At 35.8% G+C, this 20,430-nt stretch overlaps 1 protein-coding gene and 1 non-coding gene across 3 annotated transcripts in view; both read left to right on the forward strand.

The window, feature by feature from the left end:
* LOC138702361 (transmembrane protein 65) overlaps positions 1-20,430 on the forward strand; it is a 297,854-nt gene that overhangs the window by 102,804 nt on the left and 174,620 nt on the right. The gene's annotated exons all lie outside the window — the stretch shown is intronic.
* TRNAR-GCG (transfer RNA arginine (anticodon GCG)) lies at positions 3,477-3,553 on the forward strand. Its single transcript has one exon. It is a non-coding gene; the product is annotated as a tRNA-Arg (tRNA).

The raw sequence follows: 20,430 nt of genomic DNA on the forward strand, positions 1-20,430 counted from the left end.
GATAAAGGAATGGTTTAATTTTATGGTATTACCTACTATAGAATTCAGATTATTTTCCAAAACTGGAAACCATATGTTTGAAAAAATTTGAGAATTTGCCAGAGATTTAAAAATTAATGTAATCAACAGAGACAAATGGTTAGATTGTATAAATCTCCGTTTTATAGAAGTCATTGAATGCTGATTAACTATAAACTCCATGCTTGATTCACAAACTTCAAAAAGTTACCAGAGATTCGAAACTTAAATAAGAAAAAACCCCGTACATTGGATGAGAAACATCAAGTTTAGGCTCTGGAATGTAGTACTCTACAAATATAATTCATTAAGTCTTGGAGAATATCAATTGTTTATGATAAAGTCGGGACAGAAAACACCACATGATTTTGTTTTCTGTGCACCCCTGAATTTCTAACATTGTCTTCCTCTTTGTTCCTCGTGTAAGTTTCGGAAACTTTGTACTAATGTTAGGATCTTCCGCTTCTGCGATAGAACAGGGCTCGAAGAGTTCGTAACTTTCTCTGTATAAAGTTTCGTACATTCTTTTCCTGCAGAATAATTCAAAATTCTCAAAGCGCTATTACATATTATTACGTAAGTTCGCTGAAGTGGTCATATCGTGCATTAGTGCAATCGATTCCTTACGTCATATGTCCATTTAGACTTTACTAATAGTTCGCCAGGCTTTGCAAAATGTTACAGTCATAGAATACTATTTTGTTTCTATAGCAACGTTGCACTTATTCGTTGTAAGCCTTGGAAACAGTTGAAAACATAAAATTGTCTTGATTTTCGCCAAAGGATCTTATAGTGGAGTACGTTTTCCCCATATTCTCGCTTTATGTCTTACACAAAACTGAATAAAAAGACGGAACACTGCTTGTGTCTTTCCTATATTCAGTTATAGTCGATGAAAAAAAGACCATAAATAGTCCATGCTGTGGAGTAACGGGGTTAGAATATCTGACCGTGAAACGAACGGGCCTGGGTTCAAATCCTGCTTGGGACACGTTACCTAGTTGAGGTCCTTTCCGGAGTTTTCCCTCAACCTCTTAAGAGGAAATGCTGAGTGACTTTCGGTACTGGACCCTAGACTCATTTCGCTGGCATTATCACCTCCATGTCACTCAGTCTCTAGATATCCATAGTAATTGATAAAGCATAGTAAAATAAACAATTAAAAATGATATTTTCATTACAGTATTTTTTAAAGAACAATGTTTTTTTTTTCATTTACAAAGGGTCTGTTTCTTTTAAATGCCACCACGTACAGTACTTACCTCTTATTATTCAGTATTACTCAGCTGAGAAGATTTTATCATCCAGTCTGCTCTTGAAAAAGCTGAAATTTAGAATTTATGAAACAGTTATATTGGACTCACACTTTGGGAGAGGAACAGAGGTTAAGAGTGTTCGAAAATAACGTGCTTAGGAAAATATTTGGGGCTAAGAGGGATGAAGTTACAGGAGAATGGAGAAAGTTACACAACGCAGAACTGCACGCATTGTATTCTTCACCTGACATAATTAGGAACATTAAATCCAGACGTTTGAGATGGGCAGGGCATGTAGCACGTATGGGTGAATCTAGGAATGCATATGGAGTGTTAGTTGGAAGACCTGAGAGGAGTAACTAAATTCACCTTGTTTTGCTATTATATCTATGCAAAAGATAGTAAATACCAATACCTTAAAAACAATATACTTTGCATACTTCCACTCGGTAATGAGTTTTGGAATAATATTCTGGGGAAATTCCACAGATAGTAACAGTATATTTCTACTACAAAAAAGAGTAATTAGAATAATAGTAGGTGCCAAATCTAGGGAATCATTTAGGGCTATTTTCAAAAAAACTACAAATAATGCCCATGGCTTGTCAGTATATATTTTCATTAATAATCTTCCTCGTATGTAATCGTGAAAACTTTGTAACTAATTCAACAGTTCATAGCATAAATACACGTCAAAAATTACTTTCATACTCCATCGGCAAGTCTATCGTGCTATCAAAAAGGAGTGCATTATATGGCAGTAAAAATTTTTAATAGCCTCCCTATCGATATAAAAAATGAAACTCAAAACATAAAATTATTTAGGGCCAAATTAAAGAAGTACCTAATTTCTCACGCCTTCTATTCTGTAGGTGAATTCATGACATTCAATAACGCTTCATGAAATTGATACTAAAACTTTGTGTTGTACTAGTAGACTATATTGTAAACCTCTTCTGTATATATTTCATCTGGACTGTGACTATAAATTAAGACTTTATAATAGTATTAAGTTTTTTGACTTGTTCCATATTCTAGCTGTAAGCAATGTATGAATACCATGGAATGTTAAGAAATACAATACAATACAATACAATACAATACAATACAATACAATACAATACAATAGCTATACTTGGCTCCCAAGCGTTGAATCTTTCTGAATCTATGTTACAGCGAAAAACCCTAAAAATATCACACCACATTAAGCATTGGCCATGTCTTAGATCACATTGAAGAAACCTAAGCTCTTTACGATATAAAATCCACTAGCTTGGTTGCCTTGACAACGCCCAGACCTTACATCATAGGCTGTTCCTTGTTTTGAGTTACACAAAGTTTGACTTCTATCTCCGCTGTGCAGATACCACAGGTGTGGGGGCACCCTTTACTGCCATATTGATTAACTATATGACACTCTGTTCTCTTGGGACTTAACTAATCCTTGGTTCGTTTGTGCAGGAGATAATTCGAACACCTGAAATCCTTTCCCTACAGAGTAATGGATTCGAAACATAATAAACTCGATTTTACGTTGCTTCCATTTCGTGTCGACGGGTAAAACTTCGTATTTCTGTGCCGGAGTCCCCAATTCTGAGAATATAAAGTAAAACTTTTATGTAGACAAGTACCTTGTTAGTGCAGGTTTCCTTGTATCTCTCTTCTTTTTAACACGGAGCGTTTTTCTGCGAGTCACTCCAGAAACAGGGAAGTTGCGAGTTTGCCACGTGCAATGCATTCGTTAGTTAAGGAGTTTCATTATGCCCGAGGTAATGCTCTTGGTCAAATGGAATGCGCAATCTATGCTGAATACATTAACGGATCCATTCTCATTAAATGAAGAGGTTATATACATCGTACCATTTCCTGAAAAAAAAAAACCACCCAGCCAAACGAGATGTCGTTTCTTTATACAGGGTTAGTTAAAAGTCCCGCACCACCTAAATAACTTTTGAAGCGTATGGTTCAGTGACATGAAACTTGGTATGTGGGGATAACCATATACTAAGAACTCAATAATGTTATTACCGAGTTTTTTCTACTTCTGGTTTAACCGGAAGTAACTCCAACTCTCTTATTTTAAATGGAACACTCAATATATATATTTTTTTTTATTTTCGAATAAAGCTCATTAAGAGCTTTTCAAAAAGTACCCACACTAGATACTTCTATACAAATTCAGTGTTGCTAAATAAAAATGGAGTCCACACCTGTGGCGTAACGGTCAGCGCGTCTGGCTGCGAAACCAGGTGGCCCGGGTTCGATTCCCGGTCGGGACAAGTTATCTGGTTGAGGTTTTTTCCGGCGTTTTCCCTCAACCCAATACGAGCAAATGCTGGGTAACTTTCAGTGCTGGACCCCGGACTCATTTCACCGGCATTACCACCTTCATGTCATTCAGACGCTAAATAACCTAGATGTTGATACAGCGTCGTAAAATAACCCAATAAAATAAAAAAAAATAAAAATGGAAGTGGTGCAAGATATTCCTAAAGCCTGGTTAAATCATTCCTTAAATGGTTTCTATGATCGAGTGACACATTGTAAAGCAGCTGAGGGCTACCGATTTTAACACATAATTTAGAAGGTGAGCTAGCTTTGTTTTGTTTTTGTTAAGGAAGGAGTATTTTATTATTTTAATATTCGATACACTTTTCTGTTTTCTTGACTTAGCAACACTGAATTTGTACAGAAGTACCGAGTGTGGGTACTTTTTGAAAAGCTCTTAATTAGCACTATTCAAAAATAAAAAAAAACTATATTGGGTGTTCCATTTAAAATAAGAGAGTTGGAGTTACTTCCGGTTAAACCGGAAGTAGAAAAAACTCGGTAATACCATTATTGAGTTCTTAGCATATGGTTATTCTCACATACCAAGTTTCATGTCACTGAACCGTATGCTTCAAAAGTTGTTTAGGTGGTGCGGGACTTTTAACTAACCCTGTATAGGCAATTCCAACAATAACGATGAAGTATTAATTAATAAAAGAATAACGTATTTTGAAGCTTCTTTATTTCAGTGATTTATATCTCTGTACAAGGTGGCCGTGATAAAACAGTTGCTGTAGATCTGTGATTTCGATATCTTTTTATTTTATTAGATTATTTTACGACGCTGTATCAACATCTCGGGTTATTTAGCGTCTGAATGAAATGAAGGTGATAATGCCGGTGAAATGAGTCCGGGATCCAACACCGATAGTTACCCAGCATTTGCTCGTATTGGGTTGAGGGAAAACCCCGGAAAAAACCTCAACCAGGTGACTTGCCCCAACGGGGATTCGAACCCGGGCCACCTGAATTTACGGCCAGACGCGCTAACCGTGATTTCGGTATCAGACGGACTTGGAAAAGATTCACGTGAAACTTTTCTAACGCGTAAAAGCTTAAATATTAAACTTAATTTTAATTTAATTATTCGTCTACAAATATGAGCGATTAGTAAATGCGGGTAGTATGAAGACGGAAACAGTTAATTTAACACAGTCTAATTCTAAAGTACTTAACTGTGGTATTAATTTCCAAATGAATTCAATTCTCTATAATATATTATTATTACTAGCCGTACCCGTGCGCTCCGCTGCACCCGTTAGAAATAAATATAAAGTAATTACATAATTAAAATAGGACATTTGATCCAGGGAACATTCGTGTTTGATAGAAGGATAAATCGTTTATGTTACTTAATTTAAATTGTATTTAAATAATTAAAATGCGATACTTTCGCTCCAGAGACCACTCATTTAGTGCAATGATAATTCCTTTAACATGTTTCTTATTTGTTAGCAAATAATTAAAATATAATCATTTGGTTCAAAGAACATCCGTTTTTGGTGCAATTTGGTCCCATCAAAATTTTGTTTGGAATGAAACGTATCGGAAATAATTTTTAAAGAAACTTTTGTTATGTAACATTTTTCACAAAATAAATAATAAGCGAGATATATTTAATTCAAGCCCCCTTATAACCCCCCTTTTAAATAAAGTATTTTGAATGCCATATAGCCTAAAATCTAAGTTACAACGAACTTAATTTATATTCCAATTTTCATATAAATCGGTTCAGCCATTATCGCGTGAAAAGGTAACAAACATACAGACAGACAGACAGGCATACAAACAATAATTTGAAAAAAGCTATTTTGGGTTTCATGATGGTTAATTATAGCTACATGTTGGGACCAATTATTTTTGGAAAAGCTAAAATTACCAGAAAAATTTCGGCTACAGATTTATTATTAGTATAGATTACAATTTCAAACAACTCATTGTCGTCATATTGATGTGTGAATCGTTTCGACTATCAATTGCATTGTTGTCTGCAGACTAGGCCTCCTGGAATGAGGAAGCGATTATGAAGTAGTTAACGAGAAGGCTCCGCCTTGTTAAATTTAAATGCGGGGAGTATGAAGACAGAAATGAAAAGAAATATCAAACTTTTATTTCATGGAATGAGGAAGCGATTATGAAGTAAGCAAATCAAGCTTTCAGGTATAACTCCCTGTAAAGTTGATTCGAATAATTTTGAGGGGAAAAATTGTTCCGGGGCCGGGTATCGAACCCGGCACCTTTGGTTAAACGTACCAACGCTCTACCACCTGAGCTACCCGGGAACTCTACCCGACACCGATCCAACGTTTCTTTTTATATCCACAGACCTCAAAGTGGGCTGACAACCGTCAAGCAACCAACATTGAGTGCACACTAACTCTGTGTGACTTAAATTGTGGTTTTCTGTTAACGAACAGTGACGTTTATTATGCAAATCAACCTTTCAGGTATAACTCCCTGTAAAGTTGATTTGAATAATTTCGAGGGAAAAATTGTTGCAATGTTGGTTGCTTGACGGTTGTCAGCCCACTTTGAGGTCTGTGGATATAGAGGGAAAAGTTGGATCGGTGTCTGGTAGAGTTCCTCGGTAATTAGTAGAGCGTTGGTACCTTTAACCAAAGGTCCCGGGTTCGATACCCGGTCCCGGAACAATTTTTCCCTCAAAGTTATTCGATTATGAAGTAGTTAACGAGAAGGCTCCGCCTTGTTAAATTTAAATGCGGGGAGTATGAAGACAGAAATGAAGAGAAATATCAAACTTTTATTTCAAGTATAGATCGAAGAAGATCGCAGTGATGGGTCGTAATGCCCTCTCCCTTAAATTAAAATTCAAGGTTGGTATTATATTCTAAGTTTACTGATCTGGCAACCCTGGCTCTGCCGATCGTACACCTATCCTGTGTTTGCTGAACGTTCGCTCTTGTGGACTTACTGTTTTTACTATTCTTTTCATTTTAATTTTTTCATTTTCACTATTTCCACTTTCTCCCGTCACACCACCCAATCATTCGCGGCACACTACCGTTTGAAAGTGGCTGATCTGAGGTAAAGAGACGCGGGACTTTTTCTAAAACATTTTTCGCCATATCCTCTGTCTAGAAGTTCAGCTTTGTTCGTCAGGATATCAACCACGGTCCACGATATAAAATCCGATCCTGTAGTAGTTTGGTTCTTTCTTCTAAATCTCCTGTTGTAGATGAAAACGGGATGGCAGAGTCTGAATAGAAATTTCCGGCTACACGCACGACTCCAATGACAAAAGAGTTGCCGCATCTCACGGCGCCGAGATGAGTTCCCAATACGAGGCGTTTGTATAACCTGATCCACGTGCGCCGAGCGACTATTTCGGTGCCGGATCGATGCCTGGCATGGCATTATGTGTATCAAGTTACGGATTCATTCCACGAATTTGCCGTTATTCACGTTAGAGCCCTGGGTTCAAATTTTGGCTATCCGAGTCTAGTTTCAGCGGAGAAGGATGTATTAGAGATGAAGAAAAATAATTAATTAGTTAAATAAACGCCAAATGAGAAGTAGAGTTTTAATTACGATTTGAACCATTGTTTTAATGTAAACGTCCCCTACAAATACCATCTACACAGTGGACCAAAAAAAAAGGCACAAAATTAGAAATACTCTATTTTCAGAAATACATAACATTAATTTATAATGAATACACTGTTGGAAAGAGTAGAGTTTAAAGATGAGCAGGACTTATTATTATGTTTCTTGAGGCTCAATTAAAATCTTATAGATGCGGAAAATGTGGTTTTTGAAGACAATTTATTACTTCAAAATGCAGAAACTGAATGTTGGCAAAATTAATAAGTAATAATTAATGATCTTTCAAATAATCAAAATTAAAAATGCTGCTCTATGTGACCGCCATTTGCCCGCACAACCATTTGTAGGCGTCTTCTTCATTGTCATTAGCACTGGATATCTGTCTTTGATCAAGCCGGTCCAACATTCAAGAAGGCGTTGTCTTAAATGTTCAATATTACGAATTCTTGTTTTGTAGTAAACTGCTTTTTGTAGTTGACTCCATACAAAATAGTCCGTAGGATTAAGATCTCGTTTGAAACTCCAGCGGAAACCATCAGAGAATCTGAGAAATGCGATCTTTCACGCAATAATCTCTCAGGAGGGATATCATGTCCGTATCTTGCTAATCAATCGTTGTACACTTGAAACAGACCATTCTCGCTCAGCGTAGTTCCTTACAATTTGACGGGCAGATAAATTATCATATTGGTGCAAATGTTTAATGAAAATCTTGTCTTCGTTCGTTAAGCGACCCATTATTCACAAAATGAGAACTGAAAACGGAAGAAAACAAATGACGATAGCACAACAAACGGCTTGGCCTGCTGAACTCGTCAGACCATAATGCTTAGTTCGGCATAAACGATCGATTTTGCACTGCCTTACAAAAAATAAAAAATAATGTTTAATAAATGGTAAAAAATTAAATATTACAGAACTTCCCCGGTCTACAAGGACTGTGAAATTTGCCTGCGAGATAATCTTTCGAGTGAAATCATTAGCTAGTGGAATATAAGCATTTAAATTTTGTGCCTTTTTTTGGGCCACTTTCTGTATTATTTTTATGAACTAAGTAGCATCGTAAGAGGTAAAGGGAACCCCCTATACTGTGTACGCTTGAAGACATGTTTGGAGGGCATGGAGGTATAGTTTCATGCTTTCGTGACGGCACTAGAATGAGATACTTTGATCGGCACCACGCTCCGACCGCCTTTTAGCACCAGGAAAGACCCCGAGGTGCTGGGTAACTTTCGGTGCTGGACCCTGGATTCATTTCACCTGCATTATCACCTTCATCTCATTCAGACGCTAGATAACTTAAGCTGTTGATGAAGCGTCGTAAAATAACCTACTAAAAAAAAACACCCCGAGGACCATCCCGAACTTCTTCTATCAGAAATATTGTGTAATGCACTACAGTGTTGCCAGAAAGTTTAGGGGCACCTTATAAAATTCTGCCCTGGCCTTAAATTATTAGAGAAACTAACAATGTTTAACTGCCGATTAACAATAGGAAAGACGGAAAGTAAAGGATCGAAAAATAAAGAAATGTGAGAATGAAAAATTATCTTGGAGAAAAGAAAATATATAAATTTATTTATTTATTTTATTTATTTATTTCATTTTTATTTGTTTATTTATTTTATTTATTTATTATTTATTTACTTATTTATTTATTTCATTTTTTTATTTGTTTATTTATTTTACTTATTTATTTTATTTATTTATTTTATGTATTTATTTACTTTTTATTTTTTTTATTTTTATTTATTTAATTAATTTATTTATTTTATTTATTTATTTTATTTTTTATTTATTTGTTTATTTTATTTGTTTATTATTTATTTACTTACTTTATTTATTTATTTTATTTATTTATTTATTGTTTATTTATTTTATTTATTTCATTTTTTATTTATTTACTTTATTTATTTATTTACTTATTTATTTATTTATTTATTTATTTACTTGTTTATTTATTTTATTGCTAGTAAGTTTGAATTGAATACAAGTTAATAAATACAGTGAAAGATAAACTAGAAAGATAAATTGTTTAGAAAAGAAGAAGATTTTTACAGAAATACATAATAATACAACACGAATGTGAAAAGGAAGGCTTCTATAAGGGTCAGTGTGTTGTAGTCCAAGAACGAGGAAGCGAAACATAACAAGAGTTTATTTTAATCCTGGGTTTGGCGTGGATGGTGGCATAGCGTGTCGGATTTATGGCCTTTTGCTGTCCAATTTTAAGCAGAATTTGTTATTATGTTACCCTGCAACGTGTTACGCGTGAAACTGTCTCCATCATTTCTCATTCTAAAGTGTGAAATATAAGTTCATATCACACAATTTCTTTTTACATAAGATGTTTGTAGTTCACGTTAGATATAGTAATATGAAATCGAAATAGATATTCTTTAATCCCTAGAATTGATGGCGATGATGATTTTATTATTATTATTATTATTATTATTATTATTATTATTATTATTATTATTATTATTATTATTATGCCATTAGGAAAGTCCACGATAACAGAGAGGGTTTGGAATTGAACGGGTTACATCAACTGCTTGTCTATGCGGATGACGTGAATATGTTATGAGAAAATCCACAAACGATTAGGGAAAACACGGAAATTTCACTTGAAGCACAAGTTTTAAAGTAATTTTTCCACACTTCTGTTGTACTGTATTCACTGACACTCAAATTCTATAGGCTCCAATAAATTTCATGCCAAGAATTTGAAATTTTTTCTTCATGTTTTCATAAGTATGAGTAACAAAACTAGAGACCCTTTTTTTGTAGTAAAATGAATAGTTTCAAAATTAAAAAATAAAATATACTATTCGGAAACAAAAAAAAATACTAAAATTTTGAAATTGATTGGATTATACATTTGTTTCAGGTCACTCATATATTCTGAATTCAAATTATGGCTCAGCTGTTAAATTATATGCATGTGAAAGATGTAGTACAATTTTTTCTAGGCCTGTAACTTATATTTTGTGGATGTGGATACATTTTGAAAAAGTCAATTTTTTAAATTTAGTAATTCAACTATTAATGAAACATGGGGAGCTTTAATACTAATAATAAGAGTTTACTCTACCCACAAAATTAAGGCTTTAACTTAAAAAATGTCGAAAATAGACATTTTCATCATACTGTCCGGTCGTATACACGTGTTAGTCTTTATTATATTATGAGTGGCTTTTCCAGTCATATTGCATTTTGGTAATATTTAGAATCGTAACAAATTTGGAGCGTTACATTGATTAACAAAATCGGGATTCGTAAATCAGCTAGAGAGATCATCGTGCTGACTATACCTGAATTCCATATTGGTTGGATAATCGTTCACCTCTACTAAGGTTAGGCCAGTAGTCAGCTGATTGGCCTTAGCTTTCAGTGGACTTCAGCGCCACGAATGTAATTTAAAATAGAATGCCATACCAACACAGTCATGAACAGATTTCTTTTATGTCTCGCATCTCGATAACGGGACCCCCGAATTTACTTCCCCTTCGATAGAACCCACAGGAATCACTTTTAACACACTTATTATTCCATCACTCTAGGCTGGCTTTGAACTTGCAAATTTCGTATCTAAGAAAAAAGAAGGTTTTACTATATCTCTAATGTCAGACAATTGATACTGTGTTCTGTTTCTGTATACATTATTGCAATTGAGCTAAAATCTCAGCTCCTGTAATATTTTATATGCTTATTCCCGGACTTCTATAGTCTTTTGTTTATGGATAGATTTTGTTCATGGTTTCTAAAAAATGCCATGGTTACAGAAAACGATTGTATAGAAGTCATTTGTTTGTGCATAGATTGTGTGTGTGTGTTTTTTTTTTTTTTTTACTGTTTCAGAAATACCATGGTTACAGAATAAGATTGTATAATATCTTACGGTGATCACCCAATAGACTTAATGATCCATTGATACTGTAATGTGAACTGGGTTCTACTAACATGCTATGTTGCTATTTGCTATGGTTTCAGTAGGAATGTTTCTTCTAACAGCTCTGACGTCATCTACGCTTCATCTGTCGGGTTGGGATTACTAACTCTGGTTTGGAAATGCATGTCTGTCCAAGAACACAGCTTCTCATAGCCCTGTCTGCCCCATAGACTAAACAAAATGTTGGCAATAGATTGTGCTGCAGAATTCAGAGTAGAATAATTGCAGTGGAGACCAACTGACCACTGTTCTAGTGACATTTTCCATTGCAGAAAATTAATTTGTGTTAGGGTGGCCCAGACGTGTATAAATGGACCTACTGCTTTTTTTTTCCCTCCCTTGTTGGGTTGTGATAAAATAACACCAATTTATTTAAATGATTAATGGTTGTAAGTTTTGTCCTGTACGTTCTGTGTGTGATATTCCTCTGTATAAATTGTTGCATCAGTTTTCATGTGCAGATCTAATTATATTTTATATCCAACCCGCTTATTGTGGGGAGACCATTGACAATTCTGTTTCAGTACGTAGTATGAACTGTTCAGCCCCATTTAATACGAACGTTTTTCACGAACCTGTATTGCGCTTTCCTTGTCATCCCGATATCCTAAATTTTAAACCTCCCGGCTCTTTAAAGCCTCATGGACATCCAAATATAATCTCTTTCTTAATTCTCTTACTCACTTTTTCTCTTTGGCTATTACAGAGACTTTCCTTCACTCTCATCTTTTTTATTTTTGTATTTTTTACTAGCCGTACCCGTGCGCTCCGCTGCACCTGTTAGAAATGAATATAAAGTAATTACATAATTAAAATAGGACATTTGATCCAGGGAACATCCGTGTTTGATAGAAAGATAAATCGTTTATTATGTTACTTAATTTAAATTGTATTAAAAAATTAAAATGCGATCATTTTGATCCAGAGACAATCATTTGGTCATAAAATTTATTTTAGGAAATACAGGAAACGAATGTACAGAATACCCTATCAAGTTTTCTGTGCATAAGAAGCTATTTTAACTTACCTGTCCTCGATTCACTCAGAAGTTACTGTAATAACATTATAGCATTATGTCCATCTAGAGAAACTACACTTTCCAATGGTGAATTAATAATTAATTATACAAATCGGTTAATTTAGCTTCTGATATTACTTCATACAAACACAGAAACATTCTCTGTAGGCTATGTTTCATAGCTTTCGATTGTTGTTGTCCAAGGCCCCTTATAGACGAAGTCATTTGTTTTTTATTTCATTACACCGCCTTAGATGGCGTTGTTATTGTAATTTTGAAACTCATTTATCTCATTAAATATCAGTCCTATCAAAATTTTGCATAGAATAGAACTTATCGGAAATTATGTTTAAAGACACTTTTGTTATGTAATACTTTTCGTGAAAATTAATAATAAGGGAGATATTTCGATTTATTTAATTCAGGCCCCCTTATAATCCCCCTTTTAATTAAAATAATTTGAATGCCATATAGCCTAAATTTTAAGTTACAACGAGCTTAATTTTCATATAAATCGGTTCAGCCATTATCGCGTGAAAAGGTAACAAACATCCAGACAGACAGACATACAAACAAAAATTTCAAAAAAGCGATTTTCGGTTTCAGGGCGGTTAATTATATATGTTAGGACCAATTATTTTTGGAAAATCGAAAATTACCAGAAAAATTTCGGCTACAGATTTATTATTAGTATAGATTTTGTTTTAAATCCACCACCAACAGAAGCAGGCTTGCAATTACAGGTCAGGTGGCTTGCACAGATATATACACAAAATACATAATAAGAAAAAAATAACAAAACAAACAACACAAACGAAAGAAAGAAAACACATAATGGTAATAGATGCTAGAATATAATATTACAGTTAATATAGTGCCAAATGTCAATATAATGATGCAAAATTATTTAAGAACTACAGTAAATTAGTACATTATGCAACGAGCCTATAATGATAGTAATTAAGACGCAAGTATGTTTGTTTATGAAACGAGCGCAAGCGAGTTTCATAATTTTTATACGAGCGTCTTAATTACCATTATAGGCAAGTTTCATACAACTTTTTATGCTCGACCATATTTCTAACTTGAAATTATTCAGAAATATTCATTTTATTTGTATCTGACAGAAGATCGGAAGTGGCCTTGTTCATAGCTCTTGAATTGTGAGATGTGCGCAGACGCGAAAGTATTGATTTTTTCCGAGGAACAATAATGTCATTGACCATGTGTAATCCCGTTAAACTTGGTATAACCTTGATTATTGAATTCGACATTGAAAAACGAGATGACAAATTTAATTTATTTAAATATTATTTACAATTAACGCTAATTATTATAGTAACAGAACATAACCTTCTGCGACAGTATTAGATTTCCAGCCTCCGTGACGTTTCCCTCGTCTTTCGATTGCATATCCGAGAATAATCGAAAACCTGAACTTTAATGAACAGGTGTACTTTAATGACATGCATTAAAGGACTGCTACCAGGTGTATAATTACTACATTTCGGCATGGTCGAGCATAAATATTATAATACACTTCTTCATAATTTAAACATCTAAGGAAATACAATTCTTTTTAATATTGTATGAAATTTTTCAGTTGTTAAACTGAAATCTAATTGAGAATCACAGTTTAAAGACAAAGAGTTGTAAGTATTACACATAACAAACAATGGAGAGCTCTTGAAGAAAACAGTTCTAGGAATAGGAATAATAAAAGGTTGCCTATGACGTAATTCTGTTCTTTTTACATTGAACTGAAGGAATTTAAGAAAGTCAGTTATTCAATATACCGTTAACAGTGTTATAGAGTAAAATTTGACTATTTATTAATCGTCGAGATTTTAAAGTTTTATAATTAAATTCAAAAAGTAACTGATTATATGAAATTTGCTTGTCATAAGACGACACGTTTGTCTACTGATCCGGAGCTGCGCTTGGGCTTGGGTTCGATTCCCGCTTGGGCTGATTACGTGGTTTAATTTTTCCCCGAGCAATTTCTATGCTGTAAGGCCAATATCAGGTAATAACATGACGAATCCTAGGCCCCATTTTGCCAAATACTATTTCATTGTCACCAGTCCCATTGACGCTAAAAAACGCACGTGAAAACTAATGTATTCTTCCGCAAGGTGTCGCTTTCCATTGGCCTTTACATTCGCGGATAAAAAATTCCACCATTTCCCCTTATAGGAGTTGCGTCAATGCCATCCGCTATGCATTCGTTAGTTAAAGAGCTTCATTTGTTCATTAATTGCCCAGTTTATGCTTCAGCTACAACATTGATCAAATGGAATGCGCAGTCTATAGTTATTGTATTACCGGTTCCATCCTCATTTGTTTTTATATTTCAAGAGGTTATGTGCATCTTAGCATTACCACCCAGCCATCCGGGATTTTGCCTCTTTATATAGGCAATTCCAACAATAACTATGACGTATTAATTAATAAATATGAGTAAATAAATAAATAATGTAGTTTGATTATTAGTTTCTATCTGATGCTTTTCCAATTCACTGCGGGCTAAAGCAGGGAGATGCACTATCACCTTTACTTTTTAACTTCGCGCTAGAATATGCCATTAGGAAAGTTCAGGATAACAGGCAGGGTTTGGAATTGAACGGGTTACATCAGTTTCTTGTCTATGCGGATGACGTGGATATGTTAGGAGAAAATCCACAAACGATTAAGGAAAACACGGGAGTTTTACTTGAAGCAAGTAGATCGATCGGTTTGGAAGTAAATCCCGAAAAGACAAAGTATAGGCCTATGATTATGTCTCGTGACCAGAATATTGTACGAAATGGAAATATAAAAATTGGAGATTTATCCTTCGAAGAGGTGGAAAAATTCAAATATCTTGGAGCAACAGTAACAAATATAAATGACACTCGGGAGGAAATTAAACGCAGAATAAATATGGGAAATGCGTGTTATTATTCGGTTGAGAAGCTCTTATCATCCAGTCTGCTGTCCAAAAATCTGAAAGTTAGAATTTATAAAAACAGTTATATTACCGGTTGTTCTGTATGGTTGTGAAACTTGGACTCTCACTCTGAGAGAGGAACATAGGTTCAGGTTGTTTGAGAATAAGGTGCTTAGGAAAATATTTGGGGCTAAGCGGGATGAAGTTACAGGAGAATGGAGAAAGTTACACAACGCAGAACTGCACGCATTGTATTCTTCACCTGACATAATTAGGAACATTAAATCCAGACGTTTGAGATGGGCAGGACATGTAGCACGTATGGGCGAATCCAGAAATGCGTATAGAGTGTTAGTTGGGAGACCGGAGGGAAAAAGACCTTTAGGGAGGCCGAGACGTAGATGGGAGGATAATATTAAAATGAATTTGAGGGAGGTGGGGTATGATGACAGAGACTGGATTAATCTTGCACAGGATAGGGACCGCTGGCGGGCTTATGTGAGGGCGGCAATGAACCTTCGGGTTCCTTAAAAGCCATTTGTAAGTAAGTAAGTAAGTAAGTAAGTTTGATTATTCTTATTTCAGTGATTTATATCTTTGTACTAGGGGTTCCATGTATAAACACTTATTGTAGATCTGTGATTTCGGTATCAAATGAACTTGGAAAAAAATTGCGTGAAAAGTTTTTTTAAAGTGTAAGAGCTTAACGAAATGTTAAACTTAATAAAATTTTTATTCGTGCACAAATGGGTGATTAATAAATGCGGGGAGTACAAAGACACAAATAGTTAATTTAACATAGTTTATTGTCTCTACGTTGTTTGCTTAATTAATTAGCTGAGATTTAATTGACCGGAAACACCCTTTCATTAAACCGGAAGTGCAATCTGAAACGAGTGGGGGTGCCGATACACATCCCGGTCGGGACAAGTTACCTGTTTGAGGTTTTCCCTCAACCTATTAAGAGCGAATGCTAGCTAATTTTCGGCGCTGAACCTTGGACTCATTTCGCCAGCATTACCACTTTCATCTCACTCTGTCGCTAGATGACATAGTAGTTGATAAAGCGTCTTAAAATAAACAAAAGAACTATGCTTAAAATAACATACAAGTAATGCATAAAGCCGTCACTCAATTACAGAGATTCTATAAATCCGCTGTCACTTTTTTTCTGTAATTCTTGTAATTGTAATTTGTAAGCTGTTCCTAAAATAACTTCAAAGCTTGGACATTCTGAGAGGAGAGTAGAATTTGATGTCCCCGTGTCATTCATTCTCTGTAGCAGATGAGGCTGGAATCTGTTAGCAGTCAGGTTGAGTTCGCAACTCGTAGTGAATAATTCCGCGTACTTGGAGCAGCACAGAAATCCGATTATGATGTGAGTGCGCTATGCACTCCGCTTTCATTTGCAGCAGTTTTCGCAGCGGTTGGCTGGACACATTAGTGACGTCGGACGGCCCTGTCTATCTTTTATTTCGTGGGCTGACGATAATAAATCGCATCAAGCAAATGCGATTACCTGACACTTTGAATAGAGGGCGGCAGATTGACAGGAATAGAGGTGGAGAAAATGTGACATAAATACAGCTAAACATAGGAAGACGAGGTTAGATATAAAACTATACCTAAAGTTGGAAATAGAAAAATAACTGGAAAATTAGAGGTAGAAATAAATATAGCACAGAAAAAATAATATATAAGCCACAAAAAAAATAGTTAGAGAGAAACATACACGAGAGAAAGACTTACTTACTTACAAATGGCTTTTAAGGAACCCGAAGGTTCATTGCCGCCCTCACATAAGCCCGCCAGTGGTCCCTATCTTGTGCACGATTAATCAGTCTCTATCATCATACCCCACCTCCCTCAAATCCATTTTAATATTATCCTCCCATCTACGTCTCGGCCTCCCTAGAGGTCTTTTTCCCTCCGGTCTCCCAACTAACACTCTATATGCATTTCTGGATTCGCCCATACGTGCTACATGCCCTGCCCATCTCAAACGTCTGGATTTAATGTTCCTTATTCTAGGGATTCGTAACAAGCTGTTTTTTTTTACGGTGATGGGTTGTTAGCCCTTCGTCCAACCCCCAAGCTGGAGGACCACCCCTTATCGGCTGTCCACGACTGCTTATTCAATATATTCGCAGCTACCCTCCATATCTGGAGGCCGTCTCCTCTATCCGCAACCTGAGGACGCACCATGCCGTGGTGATAGGGACCCACAATACATGGACACGAGAGAAAGACACATAAAATAAAACAGATAAAATATATAATCCTATAATAGTACATTATGCAACGAGCCTATAATGCTAGTAATTAAGACGCGAGTATTTTTATGAAACTCGCTTGCGCTCGTTTCATAATTTTCGTACAATTTTCATGCAATATCTCGTAAATTGTGAGATGTGCGCAGACGCGAAAGTATTGATTTTTTCCGAGAAATAAATGTCATTGACCTTGATATAATGTAGAGAGTAAAATAAACATTAATCTTGATATAATCTTGAAATTGATTTAGACATTGAAAAACGAGATGACAAATTGAATTTATTTGAATATTATTTACAATTAACGCTAATTATTATAGTAACAGAACATAACCTTCTGCGACAGTATTGGATTTGCAGCCTCCGTAACGTTTCGCTTGTTGTCTTTCGATTGCATATCCGAGAATAATCGATACTTGAGCTTTCATATTGCTACAATGGTGCTTTCTGATTGGTGGAACACCTGAACTTTAATGAATAGATGTACTTTAATGAGGTCCATTAAAGGTCTGCTACCAGGTGTATAATTACTACATTTCGGCATGGTCGAGCATAAAATATATAATCCTATAGAAATATACGAGTAAACAGCGAAAAAATAGGGATATAAATATAGTACGTGGGAGGGGTGATAGTGGAAGGAAGAAGGTCCACCGCTGTGAAGTAACGACTAGCATGCCTCACCGTGAAAGGAGCGGGCACGGGTTCAAATCCTGATTGCGACAGTTACCTAGTTTTCCCTCAACCTATTGAGAGCAAATGCTAGGTAACGTTCGGCGCTCGACCCTGGACCCATTTCGCTGGCATTATCACCTTCATCTCATTCAGACGCTAGATAACCATAGCAGTTGATATTCATTTAGTGTTCCGCCTAAGGCGAGGTCTTTCACTGCAAACCCAGCTTTCTCCAATCTTTCCTATTTTCTGTCTTCCTCATAGTCTCCTCTTATGATCCATATATCTTAATGTCGTCTATCATCTGATATCTTCTTCTGCCCCGAACTCTTCTCCCGTTCACCATTCCTTCCAGTGCATCCTCCAGTAGGCAGTTTCTTCTCAGCCAGTGACCCAACCAATTCCTTTTTCTCTTCCTGATCAGTTTCAGCATCATTCTTTCTTCACCCACTCTTTCCAACACAGCTTCTTTTCTTATTCTGTCTGTCCATTTCACACGCTCCGTTCTTCTCCATATCTACATTTCAAATGCTTCTATTTGGTTCTCTTCACTTCGACGTAATGTCCATGTTTCTGCCCCATACAATGCCACACTTCATACAAAGCACTTCACTAGTCTCTTCCTTTCCAGAGGTCCGCAGAGAATACTCCTTTTTCTATTAAAACCTTCCTTGGCCATTGCTGTCCTCATTGCAGTTGATAAAGCATCGCAAAATAACTAATTTAAAAAATGTAAGGAAGAAGAATAAAGTGTATAAGATTTGTGGATGATATGACGATATTAGCAGAAAAGGAGATGATACTAAGGGATATGCTACTGGAGCTAAATGACAGCTGTGAGCAGTATGGGATGAAGATAAATGCAAACAAGACGAACACCATGGTCATAGGAAGGAAAATACAGAAGGTAATTTTTTTTTATTGCCATTAAGTACGAGAAATATTCGTACCGGCACCGGGAATCGAACCCAGGACCTCTCAGCTGTGCGCGCTGAGTGCTGTTAACCAACTGAGCCATGCCGGGACACGATCCACGACGCCGGCCGAACTCCTCTCGTAGTATTATGTTACGCCCTTACTACCTGCATTTAAGACGATACACGTCATATATATACAGGAGCGCGTATTAAATGACTTTGTGCGAGATCGTGCGTATTTGCTTGTTTTCCGCACAGAACCAATACGCGGTAAGTGTAAAATACCACATTCAGTATTCCCAACGTAACACACATAACAATTTCCCTCTTCTTACCGCTTAAGCGCGACATTCATTTTATTGCTTTAGGCTTTTAACATATTATTTTTAGAGACGTTTAACATAGTAATAATTATAAATTGGAAACTTACCACTGCAATTTCACCTAAATTGCAATGTTAATTATTGTTTTTAAATATTTGCAAAAATTAAGTAAACTCTACAACTCCACTAAAGTTACTGCATTCGTGATGCAAGTAACATTAAGAAAGCCGTGAAAAAATCAACAAGATTCCAGATGCAGATGTTATTACTGCAATATGTTATATAAATAATATTGTTAAAATATTAAAATGAAAAATAAATCATTACATAACCTTACCGTTTGTTTTTAAGTTCGCATTTATAGACTGGGGGGGGGGGGGGAAAGACAGACGTAGATCACGGCCTGCTGGAGTATAGTAAACACAGAAAACATTTTACAGCAACAATGTTGAAGAAAGATATTTTGGTTTTCCGAAGTTGGCGTCATTAAACAGAAACCAACATGGAGATTTCATTGCAACTAATTAGAAATTCGTCTTTCAGGTATGTAATAAACGATCTTCGCACAAAATAATGTACGATATACGAGCGGTATGTTTGTTTTCATGTTCTCGGAAATTAAAAAAGCTCAACTACATTTCGCTTTTTCAATCTTTTCCTCGACCATGAAAAGGTCAACATACCGCTCTTGTAACGCATATTACTATTATGGCCATATTCAACAACAGTTTCTGAAAACTGTTAACATTATATATGTATCGAATATAAATGAAGTCTCGCCCATCTCATTGCATATTACATGACTAGTGTGAACTAGTCGTGGATCGTGTCCCGGCATGGCTCAGTTGGTTAACAGCACTCAGCGCGCACAGCTGAGAGGTCCTGGGTTGCATTCCCGGTGCCGGTACGAATTTTTCTCGTACTTAATGGTAATAAAAAAAAAAACAAACTGACTAGTTCACACTAGTCATGTAATATGCAATGAGGTGGGCGAGATTTCATTCATATTCGATACATACAGAAGGTAAACTTGCGAATTCTAAATGAGGCAGTAGAGCAAGTGGACAGCTTCAAATACTTGGGGTGTACTATAAGCAGTAACATGAGCTGCTGCCAGGAAGTCAAAAGGAGGATAGCAATGGCAAAGGAAGCTTTTAATAGAAAAAGGAGCATC

Source organism: Periplaneta americana, chromosome 1 (assembly GCF_040183065.1).
Source record: "Periplaneta americana isolate PAMFEO1 chromosome 1, P.americana_PAMFEO1_priV1, whole genome shotgun sequence".
Classification (NCBI taxonomy): Eukaryota; Metazoa; Arthropoda; class Insecta; order Blattodea; family Blattidae; genus Periplaneta; species Periplaneta americana.